This window comes from Pinus tabuliformis, chromosome X (assembly GCF_031772625.1).
Source record: "Pinus tabuliformis cultivar Carrire ecotype Pingquan chromosome X, CPIR1, whole genome shotgun sequence".
Taxonomy (NCBI): domain Eukaryota; kingdom Viridiplantae; phylum Streptophyta; class Pinopsida; order Pinales; family Pinaceae; genus Pinus; species Pinus tabuliformis.
In genome coordinates this window covers 1,532,524,743-1,532,540,647 of record NC_142308.1, presented here as the reverse complement: position 1 = coordinate 1,532,540,647, position 15,905 = coordinate 1,532,524,743, and the positions used below count along the sequence as shown (strand labels likewise).

Sequence of the window (15,905 nt, the reverse complement as noted above, 5' to 3'; positions counted from 1 at the left end):
TCAGGACCAAAAATGCACTGTCATTTACAAGATATCAAAAAAGGAAACTGCCAGATCAGTGTAAAATACAGAGTGTTTTATTCAAGGTCAGTAGGTAGAGTTTATATTAAAAAATATATGGCCATACCATACAACTTGAGTTTACAAAAAATATGTAGTCCTAGGCAACCATGACCTAGAATTCCCAGCTAAGGATGAAGGCTAAAGTAGCCAAAAAAAATTCTATGGAGGCCTATCCATATCTGCCTCTTAGAAGTCCATAGGTATATTGCTTAACATACTGGCATAATGTAAATGGTACTCAACAAACACACTAGGTTACTAAAAGAAAATTAAAAATGTAATGCCCATTTTGGGCTTTAGTTACTAGGTCCACATAAGTTGTTGGCCTCTAGGTCTTCATATTTCATTGTTGTAGAGCTAGTATCAAAGTAGATAGCCACATGTTTGTCTTTAGTGGGGCCTTCCAACAACTTTGAGATATGAGCAACTAGGGTGTATCCATAGAATGATGTATGGAAAAGGAGGTAGAGTCTACAGAGGTGTTTCTTAGGTTGAGAGTGGGAGATAACTCAACCTCTAGAGGGAGGTTGAAGTGAACCAATGTGCACCCAACCATCATTTATAGAATCCATATTTCAGGCCATTTCCAACTAGTTCCCTCTAAAAATGGTCATGGGGTCCTGAGGTTCATCCTCCCATTCTCTCTATGCCAGGAAACACTATGTAATATTTCCAGAAATTCTAGCAAAAAATAAACTGATAATCCTGCAGAAGGACATAAAACTGAGTTACCAATATTTAAACCTCACTCATAGCCAAATCCCACTTGCAATTCTGATGGAATTCTCACATTGATTTTGGCATTAAATGGTATTATCCTAACCTCAAATCTATTAACCAGAAACAATTGTAATCATTATATAGTTGAACCCTTATGCCTCTCACCAAGGCTTGCTTTAGTGTCACATAGGACAAACATTCACCCTTGGATGAATCAACTAATCCCACATGTAGGATCCATTTCCACCAAAATATAGTTCTTTAGAGAATGAATCAAATAGACGTGCATAAGATTAGAAGGTGAGGTTGTTTAAGTCCTGTCCTCCACGTTTCCCTCATGATATGATAATTATTATGGGAAGGGTTTCCTGTCTTAACGATTTGCTACTTCATGTGAGTGGGCACATGGAGCTTAAGTCTCTTAACCCCTCCTTTACACAAAAAATAATTCCTTATATTTGAACCCTTTAATCAGCCTTTTAGTTTGCTTTAGCATTTAGACTTTAACTTATTTTGGCAAGCTTTAGGTTTGTAATTAGGGGGAGTTTGAAGGAGGGTTTCGATAACCACTGTTGAGTTGTTGCTCATTGTCACCTTTCAAACACCTTTGTCTTTTAGTACATTGGCCTTTTAGTTTGCTTCAACATTTAGACTTTAACATATTCTGGCAAGGTTTAGGTTTGTAAGTAGGGGGGTTTGAAGGAGGGATTAGATAACCACCATTGAGTTATTGATCACTGTCACTTTGCATAACCTATTTTTTAGTACATCAAGTCCTTGATGGAATTTAAGAGCTTATGCTTCATTGGAATATGCTGACAATAATTGCAGTTGTGCTTAGATTCATGTCCATATCTCAACAGTTAGAGAAAATCTCTAACATTTATGATTTTACCTGCTATCTAATAGAGATATCCATATGTCTTGTAGCACATTGCTCAATAATTCAATCTATATATATATATATATATATATATATATATATATATATATATATATTTGTTTGTTGGAGTTGAATTCAAAGGGAAAATGTGGAGACAAGTAGTTAGAAGACTATCTATTGCCTGCTTTTCTAGGTTGTTGCATTCATCAATTATTGGCTAAGTCTCTTTTTGGAGCTAATTTTAGGAGTAATTTGTAGAGTATATGGTCTTGTTTATTAGAGATTTTGTATAATGGAGAATATATTTCATGCAAAGAGGGGTAGGAAAATATTAGGATTTGAATTGAAAATGCAAATTTGAAGATAGAGTGGCATAGAAGACTATTTATTTCCCACCTTTCTACGTTGGTGCATTAAAAAATTATGTGCCACAATTTGGGGGAGATTTCAACTCTTTTGTATTTGTTAGATAAGGGAAAAACTCTATTGGAATAGGGAACTGTTATAGACATTTTTGGGCACTGCAATCCCAATCATAAATGTCCATAAACCAAGGGATCTTAAGTCCCTAAAAGTGTCGTTCCAACCCCTAAAAGAACAAGGTCAGCTGATTACATCATCTCCCAGAAGTTCTCCATGAAAAACTACTCAGAACTGGTCAAAACTGGACCATCTCACTTGCTCCATGGTCAAAGTGTGCTGCATCGCACCTAAATGCACACGGGAGGTTCGATGCATACTGAAAGCCCTTCTATGGGGTACGATGGGCGAGAGTGGACAAATGGTAGGGTCAATTTGTGAGGTGGAAGATCATGGTATCTTCCAGAAACTTCTCTTGTGACACTTGACCCTCTGCACTCGCCCAGGGATGAGTAAGAGATCATCAATGTCCAAGTGGAATCAAGAACTATCAGAGAGAGGACACTAATCAAATCTCAAAAGCTGACTCACCCCCCTTGCAAACATCTATATATCGATCCCTCATCCCAGAGATCCAGAGGCTGGAATTTTGTATCTTGTAAGGAAGTGCTGTTGGTTTCTTGGTGTAACATCATAGTGTTGGGTGATCTAAGCTGTTCATGAGGTGAAGAAGGGCTTTCTTGCTGAGAGGATGATGTTGGGTTAGAACAATTGGTTGTAATCCTCTTTGCTATTCTTGATTATTAATAAAGCTATTCAAGTTTTCCTCCACATTCTTGTATGATTGATGATATATGCATTTGTGTGGTCAATATATATCTGGTCCTATATTGTTTATGATAGTAGATATCTGTTCTTGTATAGTGTTATGCTGCTTTGATTCCATAGGTGCTCTTTGAAGCTGGGTAGATGAGGAAGCGAGTGGCAAAGACCTATCAGAAGGGAGAGGAATCAAGCAAGGAACCAAGCGCAAGACAGAGGTTGGTCTCCTTTTTTCCCCTCTTATCTACTTCTCATAAAGGAAAACAAAAGTGGTTTTAGTTTGTTTGTTTCTAAGGTAGCTACCAGCCTTAGTGGGATTATCAGCTCTGTATAGACACTAGATTTCCCGATAACAAAATGGTGACTCAGATGGGGAGCGAATAGATTGCTTGTTTGTCTATATTTGTTTGCTTTATAAACTTATAGACGGAGCTTGAAGTCAAGCCAGCTAGCCTTCGAACTGCATTTGCTATGCAAATGCAAAGTAGATCAATGTTGCTTCAGTCTATCTCTAGGTTTTGTTTATGAACTGAACATTCGATTTACAAACTCTCTAATTGCCCTTGTGGTGGCTCTAGTAACCGCTTTAGATCTACCCCTGTGATTTATTTACTGATTACCACTTGCTCGGCCTAAATCCCTGAACTGTGCTGCAAACTATGATCAAGAACTGGATCAAAAGTCTCGCACTGTACCATCGCACCCTCTCTTCAAGGATATCAGTATCCATTGCACTTCCCATGTGCTGTAGGTGGGATGCATACTGGAATCCCTGTGTAACAGGTGCGCTGATCAGAAAGGGCTAATTTTTCCTCCAGACTTTGATTTTTTCACTCTTTTCAGCTCTATTCAGGAGTTTTGCTGTCTGTAGCTAGTATACCTCTGTTGGAAACCCCCTTCCTTGCCATTATTCCACCTCCATTGTGCAAAGAATTGTAAATGTTTTTATGTATTGTGAGCCATTTTTAGTTCTCTTTTACAAAGAAGTAGCGTAATTGAACTATCGTTTCTTGATATGGAAGTGTCGCAAGTGTCGTTTTCAGTCATAGAAGAGAATCCGGTTGTTCTTGATAGTCGATTACACTGTTACTCTTGTATTTCATTTGAATTAGTAGTTTTTCAAGTGTCGAAAGAAAGTTTTCAATTCCAAATCACAAAGTGACGTCATTATCTTCATTTTGTCTTGAAAAGAAGCTTGTTAGAAATGTCACTTTGAAAAATAATTCAGATTTGTGCTTAGCTTTCTTTTTATCATTCAGACATTAAGAAGGCTGAAAACAAATACATGCGTGTGCATTTGCATTTAGACTGTTTGTGGGTTTGATTTAGGACAGTGCATATAGTGTGTGCTCTCTGCTCTATGTTGAAAGAATATCGTCTCTCTTTCCTTAGTAGCTAGGATTTTCATTGCAAAAAGAAGATTAAACGATTGTTTATCATCTTAGATTGCATTTTAGGAATTGTATATCTACATCATGCAGTGAACTTGAAAGGAAAATTTCTTAAGCAAGATCAACTGTAAAGTAAATTTAATGAATCTAAAAACGCTTTGGAACCTAACGCACAACATTTAGAAGTCTAGGCTACAGACGTATTCCGACGTCGTAAAGCCTGGTAACTGTGGTTTTCATTGCTGGTTGGGTGATTCCTCCACTTTGAGACGATAAGTGTCAGTACGAACTTGTGCTCCCACGTACCGTCGAGTATATATTGGGAGACCACAATAGGCTTTATCCTTTATCCATAGGAAGCTGTGTCTGTCGCCCTATCGATCGCAATGCACTGAACACAACATTCGGGAAGATTGACTGTCGTACCGTAAAAAAGTATTCTGCAGTTTTGTGATTAGTTTGGTAATCCCTCTGTCTAGATTTCTAGAGTAGTCTCTTTCGTTCCTTTTCAGACTCCTTAAAAGAAAAGGTCCATCTGAGAACTTGTCACTTCAAGCTCATTAAAAATCGAAGGTGACTAGAGTCATCTTTTCTTTTTTCTCGACTCTTAAAAATTGAAAAAACAAGTTGTGTCAAAGTGTGTAAAATTTATTTTAATCAGAATAAAAATCACCTTTCCTACGTTGGTCTTAGGTTGAGAGAAATGGAGTCCACCAACCAAGGATTTCCACTTGGAGGAAATCCTAGTCCTTTCTCCTCTTGGGGAGATGTTGGTGCACCCCATATGGCCACATTGTCGCTTCCAAGATTGATAATTGGCTTGCCCATATGGCTCGTCTCGACCTCTGTCATTTAGAACACCGTGATTCCTGAACAATCAAGTCAGCAACTAAATGATACTAGGGTTACCCCCCAACCTTCTACTTCGTCCTATTCTCTCTCTCCTCCTTCCCCTTCACTTGATGAAGCTGGTAAAGCCAAAAATCAAGTAACTGAGAAGAAGAAGGAGGAAAAGAAGAAAGAGAAGAAGAAGAAGGAGCCAAAGGCGAAAAGGGGCAACCAGGTGTCTTTTAGCGAAAATCCACACACTGCACCGTCCAGGCCTAAATCGCCATGTGTCATTTGCAAAGGAGACCACTATCATCGAGATTGTCCTTGCATCCCTCGAATCCTAAGGGATTGGTTTCCCCATTTGCACAATCTGGTGTCATCAACCTCTGATGATCATGTTGAGAATACACCGTAAACTAGTGAAAGTGAAGCCCCTGGAAAAAAAGGAAAATGTAAATTTCCTTGTAAATTTTGTGAAGGCGATCACGCCGTCCACCGTTGTCCCTTCTTAGACGAGGCTAAAAGAGTTTTGGATGACCATCCGGTTTCACCATTACGGCTTCCTTCTGGATATAAGAAACTCTTTCCGAGTCCGTCACTAGTTGAAAAATCCAGCTGACATGCCATTGTGATCGGCCGAAGCGTTTATCATTGAAGATGAACCCTCTGAATTGACACCAGACGAAAGTCAAAAGGTCGAGGCGGCAGTTGACCCGGTCTTGCCTTTAGAAGGTCCATCTTCAGATGATACAATCACCTGAGAGATCAAGAACGACACCGTTCAAATTCTTTTTGTAAGCACAAACTCCGATGAACATGGGGGCAGTCTACCCATTCCTTTACCACAGGAAGGAAGTTTGTCAAAGTCATATCCGGCCGTTCATTCGGTCCCACCTCCAAGCAACCTAGTTGTTTCCTTCGATTGGAATCTACTAGGCAGACCCCTTTTACCGGCCAGTGTACCATTTCGAATCATTGCTCAAATATATAGAATGGTCATGGCCGATACCATCATAGATGAAGGGGCTTCTATGAGTATCCTTTCCTCAACTACTTGGAAAGTGCTTGGTTCACCATCGCTTTTGCCTGAAATGAGAAATCTAACAGGCTTTGACAAAGGAACCAGTCGACCGTTAGGGATCCTTCCCAATGTGCTGATAATATTGAGAAGGAAAACCATTCACATGAATGTAATGGTAGTCCAAGGACCCCTGGATTATAATCTACTCCTTGGACACAGCTATATTTATTGCATGGGAGCCATTGTCTCCTCACTCTTTAGAGTAATGTGTTTTTTGCATGAAGGAAGAGTGGTCAAGCTCGTAGACCAGCTTTCATTCCCCGGTTCACACATAGCAGATAGTCAAATACCATCCCTGAATGGTCTTTTTACGCAAGGAATGTCTCATCAATCCCCAGTCCATCCACCTGATGAGTGCGAGTGATTCAGAGGACATGACTAAAACCTAGGGGCATGCACCCTGGTCTGTTTCGACAGGAAAACCTTGGGTATAGGGTAGGTTTCCACGAAGGATATATGACTGGTTTATGAGATTAGACTGGAATAAGATTCCTTCACCAAAGTTATGTGAGTGGAGCCAGTTGCACCACTCACCTTTGTTTATTTCGGTAGACATCGCCGAGGAAGTGTTTTGTCTGCAATACGAATAGAACAATCTTTGGTAACTTGGAAATTTTTCGCTATACCCGGGGGCATGAAAACCTTTTGGCGTGCAAGCAAAGAGAGACCATTTATTTTTTAAATTTGTAGGTCCTCTAACCCTTTAAACTCGTAGGATTGGTCGTTTCCTAACTTGCATAAAGAAAGGATGCAGGGAAAAGCTTTGAAAAAATGCCATTTTAAATGAGACATCCTTATTATACGACTGGATCGAGCAGTTTTAACGCAGAATTCAAGCTCGTTAAAAAATAAACATAAGCAATGAGCAAACGTTCCCCCAGAGTTTAAGCTCATTAAAAAATGAACCAATTTCTGGTAAATAACCATCGCGAATGCATTATCATCAGCCTTGGAAACCTTGGTCGTGTTCTCATCATCACCCCCACTCTGTATTGGCCGATCATTCACCTCGATTTGATTGTTTACCCTTTTTGAGGAACAGTTGCGAAGAGTGATCCTGTTAGCCATCCTTGTGACACTACCATGATTGGAAAATTCCAAACCTTACCTGGAATTAGCTGCTACCCAAATTTATCACTTGTTCCTCGAAAAACGAGTCTCCTTTAAGCTCTTTTCATCTGACACGTAAAATATGAAAAGATTGTTGAGCAATTGGCCTCTCTAGCTCGTTAAAGTGACCAGAAGTTCCATCCCTCCTTTAGATTTTAATCTTTTTGGACCTGAGGGATTATTACACAAAAAGATCGAGCGCTTGTTTTGTTCGACTTGTTAAAATTACCAAAAATCCATCCCTTTTGTATTATTTTATACTTTTTTGGACTTAAGGGATTATAAGACGAAAAAGGATTATTGGAGTTTTCTTTACATCCCTTTTTAAGACTCTCTAAAATTGAAAGGACCAAGTTATCTTTGTCATTAAACTCGTTAAAATCGAATAGCGACAAACTTGTCCATGCAGACAAGAACGAGTTTCACTATCGCTAGGCTCGTTAAAAGATAGCGATGGGTTTGCCCGAAGGGAAAATTATAGAACAAGCATATGTTATCCTCCTCAAGCTTGACAAAAATAAAGAGGTACCGGTCAGCAATGACTGGGGAAAAATTGGGAAGAAAACTTGAAGAAACTTTATTGGTAGCAAGTCACTCTTGAACATGACACTTTCACTCTTCATTCGAGTCAGGTTGGGTTGCTCCGTTCACTGGTCATATCACCATTGGTCCATCACACCATCCATATTTTGGGTTAATGCTACCAATCCATCATGTCAGTGTCGCCGATATGTTCAAGAGAAGTCACTCAGAGAATTCACCTGTGTCTCATCCACTGCAATACATTTACGCTCCATTCTTTCATGATCGCCACCCTGAACCTTATATCATCAGATCGTTTTCACCTCCATTAAAATCATTTGCTCTATTCCGTGTCATTGATGTGGGATTCACTAAGGCCCTCCTATGACGGATTGCTTCTTGTCGACATGAGCTCATTATTCAGGAAGTCAATCTAGGAACAACCTTTTCAGTACTTTGAAGCTTGCATGCCTCAATGGCAAGTTTCTCACTTTCGGCGATAGGTTTACATCAATGGCATTTGACCGAAAGATTTTGTGTGGTGTTCAATGCCAAGTCCCTTATTCACACCACGTGAATTGTACTGTAGTACCTTGAGGGTCATCATCATTATTGGTGATTCCTCTCGTGCCTATTAACAACTTACATCATTGGCCGGTAATCTTGCGATGTCCTTCCATGTTCGACTCCAGAACATCTCTCACATGGATCGACTTGTACTTTGAGTGAAGATTGAATGAGATTGAAGACCCCAGATCTAGTTTCATCCATCTGGGCTACGATATATATTCAGGAAAATAAAGACATCAAATGTACATCATTGCTGCACAAATAATCATTCAATCCAAGGGATGATGGCTCTACCAAAATCATCAGTCTGCACTTAGACGATTGTCTGTCTTATGTACATGAAAATGAATTTATAAAGTTGAGCATGGGAATGCCCGCCTCAGCTAGATCATGAAAATATTATGAAGATAATGTGTTGTATTGTATCTTATTACAGGTCGTACTTCCAGCTCGAAAAAACTTCAGATCCTCATGATAAATCATTTCACCCAACATCAAAAGATTAATGACCTCATGCATTAGGGGGAAACTGTTATAGACATTTTTTGGCACTGCAATCCTGTTAAACACACATGGACAACAAGAGAGATATGAAAGATAAAACATGCAATACATTTTTATTAACATGAGATATACATTTATAGTACAATATGTGACTCTTGAGTTTTAGATCCCAAGGTCTCTTAGACTGCTTTGGTCTATTCGGCTTCCACACTAACCCATTTAGGATTAGGTGTCCAACATTCCCCCCCTTAATCCAAAGGGTTATGTATGAGTCCAAGAAGAGAGTTGTAATACAAAATGTGCAAAAAATGCATGGCAGCACTAGGCTGAATGTGCTCTATGAAATGTTGGTATAAAGGGCAGTGGTTTAAGGATGACCACCAACACTGGAACGCTTAGTGCAGTTCCTGGAACTCTTCCAAAACTGGCAAGAAACTGAAGTTTTCTGCTAGAGGAAGTGATCCTATTGTTTTAAAGAGGGAAACCTTCAACCATAAAAGGGAGGTCTCGCCCCGCATAAAAGGTAAAACTTCAACCTGAAAAGGGAAATCTCAACCTGTGATGGTTTAAGGATGACCAACAACTCTGGAATGCTTAATGCAATTCCTGGAACTCTTCCAAAGCTGGCAAGAAGCTGGAGTCTTTTGCTAGAGGAAGTGTTCTCAATTTTGTTCATGGAATTCTTCCAAAACTGGCAAGAAGCTGGAGTCTTCTGCTAGAGGAAGTGTCCCAGATTGCCAACTGAAGGCATGTTCAGGCATCTTTGTCTCTAGCTACAACTCTGAAACTGGTGTGGCAGGTTGTGGCTCAGGCTCGCTTGATGTGACTTTGAATCTTGTAGATGACCATCATTTCCCCCCCTGTCAGATACAAGGTGAGATGATGGAGAAAACTCAGCTGCAAGACTGTTCAATACTCTGGAACAAGTTCTAACATGTGTTGGGAATATCTTCTTGGTTGTTGATGCCCACTGCCGAGAAGCGATCCATCCTAGATGAATCTTTGTTCTTGCAAGACGTTTGTTTCTGAAGCATCTGTTTGAAGAATGACTAGTTTTATGACAGTGCTTACATGGATGAAGATCAAAACAGTGATCTTTCATATGGCCAACTCGGTCACAGTGTTGGCATTTCATGATCTGTTGTTGTGGAAGAGGGGCAGAATCTGGAACAGCTGAAGGTGAACTGTCATGAGGAGCAGGTGAACTGTCATGAATGAATCCAGCACTCTGAAACTGAATGGGCTTGGCATAGTCTGGAATATGAAAGGACAAGTCCTTGTCATATCCAAGACCAGTTCTGTGCTTGTTGTGGACAAGCTGTTCCCAAGGTCTGATGATGGGCTTAGGAAGTGCAAACTGAGTTTCTGCATCTGCATATACAACTGCTACTTTATTTGAATGAACAGTAACATTATTGACTTGCTGTTTATGGGAGTCTATTTCAATCTTCTTAATAGAAACAGGTTCAGAATGATGACTCCACTTGTGTAATTCTTCCTGTTGTAGCTTTGTCTCAAGCTGCAAAAACTCTATATTTTCTTGTGCATTTTGTATACATTTTTGAATGTCAGCAATAATGTCTTTATTGATTATGATTGCGTTGTCAGCAGTGGATACGATTAGAGTTCTCAATAACTCTAATATTCTTTCAAGCTTAGCCATTTTTCTACACCTTAAAAAACCTCCAAAATCCCACAGAAAAAATATCAGCTACTAAATATCTTCAAGTTACATAAGAAAGCCCTGTAGCTTAACGGGAAAAAACCAACCAGAGATATCTTGAAACTATGAAAATTATACAAATATCACCGAGTCCTTCTATATTTAGCCAACAGTTACCCAAATCCTCTAAATTTTGAAGAAATCCCTCGACTGCTGCAAAACTATCAGCTGCTAAATATCTTCAAGCTACACAAAGAAAATCCTGCATATTAAAGAAAAACGCAGGGCAAGCGCTGGTGGCTTAATGAGCAAACTATTGCAACTGTGGCACTTTTCATTACATCCACAACAAATATTTTAGTTCCAAAATATGGTGGCAAGATTATTGATATTGTCAGCAGAGATTTGAGAACGGAAGAAGAGAAAGCAGATGCTTTTAATACCATCAAAAACACTCTTGTGGAAATTCTTCTTATAATCTTAATTGGTTCATTTGCTACTGCACTGCGTGGATGGTGGTTTGCATCATCAAGTGAGCGTGTTGTTGCTCGATTGAGAAAAGATTTATTTCGACATCTTATTAACCAAGAGATCGCATTCTTTGATGTCACACGAACTAGGGAACTTCTTAGTCGTCTTTCAGAAGATACAAATTATTAAAAATGCAGCAACGACGAATCTCTCAGAGGCTCTCCGCAATCTCACAACTGCATTGATAGGCCTTGGCTTTATGTTTCAAAAATATAACTGAACCATCCATTAAACTGCTGCAACAACGATATACTATGATTGTGCCATATCAGAGAGCGAGTAACTTGTCAAAAAACAAGTGTCGTAAAACTGACTATCAAACCAAGAGTAATGAGGGCTATCATGAAGCAATATTCTCCTGGCTTGACCAGATTCAAGGCTTTCGGAATAAATAAAGCAAATTTTAAGCTCCAGCCACGGGATTATTGAACATGATTAACCAAATATTAAAAGCCTTGTAAATGCCTGGGATAGCCAGCAGTGATGATGCACATTGATCGTGGATTGAAGGCCTTTCGGATGGTTATAAAGAATTCGATACCTGATTCACCTTCAAAATTCCTTGAAGCACCATGCTGAGAAGTATCCACTAGGACGAGGTCTATATGTGTTGTTGCTGCTTTTCTTTATAGTTCCAGATCACAGATCCATGGTATATAGTTAGACCAATGTGGAGAAGTGAGGCTTGAGAGCCATCTCTATATGATGCTGCGTAATTCTTCAATTTGTTGCCAAACGTGTCATTCAACAAACTGCAACTAATCTACCATCTGGCATCAGTTTGGTGGCGCTGCGCAGCGGTTCATGAATTCACCTCTAAGCAGTCCCTCCGAATCTCGCCACAGTGCAAGGTGCGTGAAGCCAAGAGATTCCCGAGATTTATCATGGAATCGGCGAAGCTGGAAAAGAATGCCTTTACACGCCCGTTCTATGCTTTGACATGAACAGCGCTCTGGTACTTATCAACTCTTGTATGGAGCGAGCACAGATGCCGAACCACCGCAGGGAACACATTTACATGAAGGAATCAGAAACCTTGGTCTTCGCTTGGCATGGTTGAACAGAGGAATCGTTTTGATACCAACAGCGCTCGGAACACTACACCATCAACCTCAAAATCTAAGATGTTTTCTACGGCTGCTGATGGTCAGACAAGTGTTGAAATCAATGTTTTGCAAGGTGAACGAGAATTTTTCAAGGACAACAAGTCGCTTGGGAGTTTTCGGTTGGATGGAATTCCTCCTGCTCCACGAGGTGTCACTCAAATAGAGGTGAAGTTTGATATTGATGCAAACTGTATTCTTTCAGTCGCTGCTGTGGACAAAGGCACTCAAAAGACACAGGATATAACAATTACCGGTGCTAGCACCTTGCCAACTGATGAGGTTGAAAAAAATGGTGAAAGAGGCTGAGAGATTTTCTAAAGAAGACAAAGAGAAGAGAGAAGCTATTGATACAAAGAATCAAGCTGATTCTGTCGTCTATCAGACTGAGAAGTAGTCGAAGGAACTCGCTAGATCTTCAACCACGAAACAACAAATCTTGTGCACATTGTACACAGCACTAAGAAAGGTTTGCACCACATCGATTCTATCAAATAACTGAATGGCCCCGTCTCCACATAACAAACGTTCTTCTATACTGTCTCCAGAAGGTCTGGTTCAGGAATCAAACGCCCTCCGAGGAAAAATTACAGAAGGTTTATTACTCACTGGTTTATGTAGCATGCGAATTATATACCATTCAGGTGCAACGCATATACCAAAGCATTCAATAAAACTGTTGATATTCCACAGCGTATAACATTTCAATAAGCACACAGCAGTTCATATTCCATTCAACGTTCAATAAACCATTCAATGAACCAAACGATGATTCCACTAGACAACGTTACGCATACCATTCAATATCGAACCATAACGCATTCAACAGGAGCAGTTCAGGCATTCAAACCAGGCAGTCAGAGAGCGCAGAGATACCATGTCAGAGGAATATCAGATAGAGAGCGTAGGGATGGCAGATAGAGGTCAGGTAACATTTATCTAACAAACCAGGACGTTTCGGAGTGCTCAAGTAAAGTTCAACTAATACAGAATTTCATAATGGAAACGCTGGACGTGCAGGAGTGCTCAGGTAACGTTTAATCATATATAGGCTGAGGAGGCGGTATAGGTCGGGCGTTAACCAAACAGCTCAAGTCATAAAAATTTTGACATTTCACACTCAATCATGCCATTCTCGTAGCAATGCACGCAGTTTGATGCGCTCAGCTTCAATGTTTTAGGTTGTTAGGGGCGTTAGGTAGTCAGGAAAGTTAAACCCTGAGGAAGAAAACAAGCCACACATCATGGCTCTGATACCATGTTAAACACACATGGACAGCAAGAGAGGTATGAAAGATAAAACATGCAATACATTTTTATTAACATGAGATATACATTTATAGTACAATATGTGACTCTTGAGTTTCAGATCCCAAGGTCTCTTGGACTGCTTTGGTCTATTCGGCTTCCACACTAACCCATTTAGGATTAGGTGTCCAACAAATCCCAATCATAAATGTCCATAAACCAAGGGCTCTTAAGTCCCTAAAAGTTTTTTTCCAACCCCTAAAAGAACAAGGTCAACTGATTACATCATCTGCCAAAAGTTCTCCATGAAAAACTACTCAGAACTAGTCAAAACTGGACCATATCACCTTCTCCATTGTCAAAGTGCACTACATCCCACCTAAATGCACACGGGTGGTGTGATGCATACTAAAAATCCCTTCTATGGGGTGTGATGGGCGAGATTGGACAAATGGCAGGGTCAATTTGCGAGGTGGAAGATCATGGAATCTTCCAAAAAATTCTCCTGTGACAATTTCCCCTCTGCATTCGCCTAAGTATGAGTAAGAGATAATCAATATCCAAATGGAATCAAGAACTATCAAAGAGAGGACACTAATCAAATCTCAAAAGCTGACTCACCCCCTTGCAAACATCTATATATGGATCCCTCATCCCATAGATCCAAAGGTTGGAATTTTGTATCTTGTAAGGAAGTGTTGCTAGTTTCTTGGTGTAACATCATAGTGTTGGGTGATTTAAGCTTTTCATGAGGTGAAGAAGGGCTTTCTTGCTGAGAGGATGATGCTGGGTCAGAACAATTGGTTGTAATCCTCTTTGCTATTCTTGATTATTAATAAAGCTATTCAAGTTTTCCTCCACATTCTTGTATGTTTGATGATATATGCATTTGTGTGGTCAATATATATCTGGTCCTATATTGTTTATGATAGTAGATCTCTGTTCTTGTATAATGTTCTGTTGCTTTGATTCCACAGGTGCTCTTTGAAGTTGGGTAGACAAGGAAACGAGTGGCAAAGATCTATCAGAAGGGAGAGGAATCAAGCAAGGAACCAAGTGCAAGACAGAGGTTGGTCTCCTTTTTTCCCTTCTTATCTACTTCTCATAAATGAAAACGAAAGTGGTTTTAGTTTGTTTGTTTCTAAGGTAGCTACCAGCCTTAGTGGGACTAACAGCTCTGCATAGACACTAGATTTCCCGATAACAAGAACCAATTTGGAATAGTGTGCTTCAACCTTCAAATGTTAGGGTAGTACCTAGCAAGTAAATCCTCGCTGGATCCAAGTGGAACATATGAATTTGGACTGCAGTGAAAGACAGTAAAGGTGAGGTTGTGTAGCTCCTCACAAGATCATCCTTGCATATTTTTAGGTATCATGTCATGGGAAGAAACTCATACTTGTAGGCCACCAATCTAAGGAAAACTAAGTTTTTAATCTCAACCACATAGTGGATTTTCAAATAAAACTATTATGGGTATGGAAAAATCATTTAAAACTTTGTTTTTCTTTTGCGTCTTTTGTGTTTGTATGTCCATGGATGTGAATGCACTTTCTAGGCTATTTATCCAAAAGGTCAGTTGAAAATATGAAACTACAACTTGTTTTCACCCATGGAGTAAGAGCCTCTACATCTTATCATAAGTTCTTTGCTTTTTAGGTATATTTTTTTCCACATCTTGATTGCATTGCTGACTGTGATTCAATCATCTAACCAAATTTCCTGCAGAAAGCTTTTAAGCTTTTTGGCCAAGATCAACTATAGATTGGGGAGAGGATATATGTGACCCTCTCACTCACCATTACATTTCTATCCTCTGTGTCTCTGTCTTTGCTCGGCTCATCGCATTGTGGCACCAATTCAATTCTTATTGTGATCATCCATCCATATTTTTGTCAAGGACAACGAGCAGAACACAGCTGGACGTGGAGAACAGAATCGATTGCTCACACACTCACAATACGCATTTCACACCACATTCGCGCATTTAAATGTAAAACTTCCTTTCTGGACGTGCAGAAGAGAAGTGCCTTTACACTACATCAACCAATTGCTCACACACAGACAGACAGCTTTAAAATATGCATATTTCAAACCAAACGTTTTCTGAATTCGCCCTTTCTCCTGTTTCTTGCAAATCCATGTGAACATGCCTCTTCTCTTCACGATTGTTCAGAAATTTCGATGGCCCTTCTCTTCAGGAACGATTTCATTTTGAGAAATTTCGATGGCCCTTCTCTTCAGGAACGATTTAATTTTGAGAAATTTCGGCCTGCTCTCAATTTCCACATCCATATGAAGATGGGTCTTCACGATTTGGAGAAATTTGGGCCTTCATGGTTTTCAATTTCAATATTTTAGCATAACAACATAGGAAAACAAAAATAATTTGATATCAAAATATGTCAAGATTTTTCTCCTTTGCAACATAATCGGAGTCTGATGGCAGACTTGGATATCACCTGGAATTCCTCACCAATCCAATCCATTAGTTTTGTGCTGC

The 15,905-nt window shown here is 39.6% G+C and overlaps 1 pseudogene; it reads left to right on the top strand.

Moving 5' to 3' along the window:
* The first annotated feature begins 12,103 nt into the window (after positions 1–12,103).
* LOC149145881 (stromal 70 kDa heat shock-related protein, chloroplastic pseudogene) lies at positions 12,104–12,463 on the top strand (annotated as a pseudogene).
* The last annotated feature ends 3,442 nt before the right edge of the window (positions 12,464–15,905 follow it).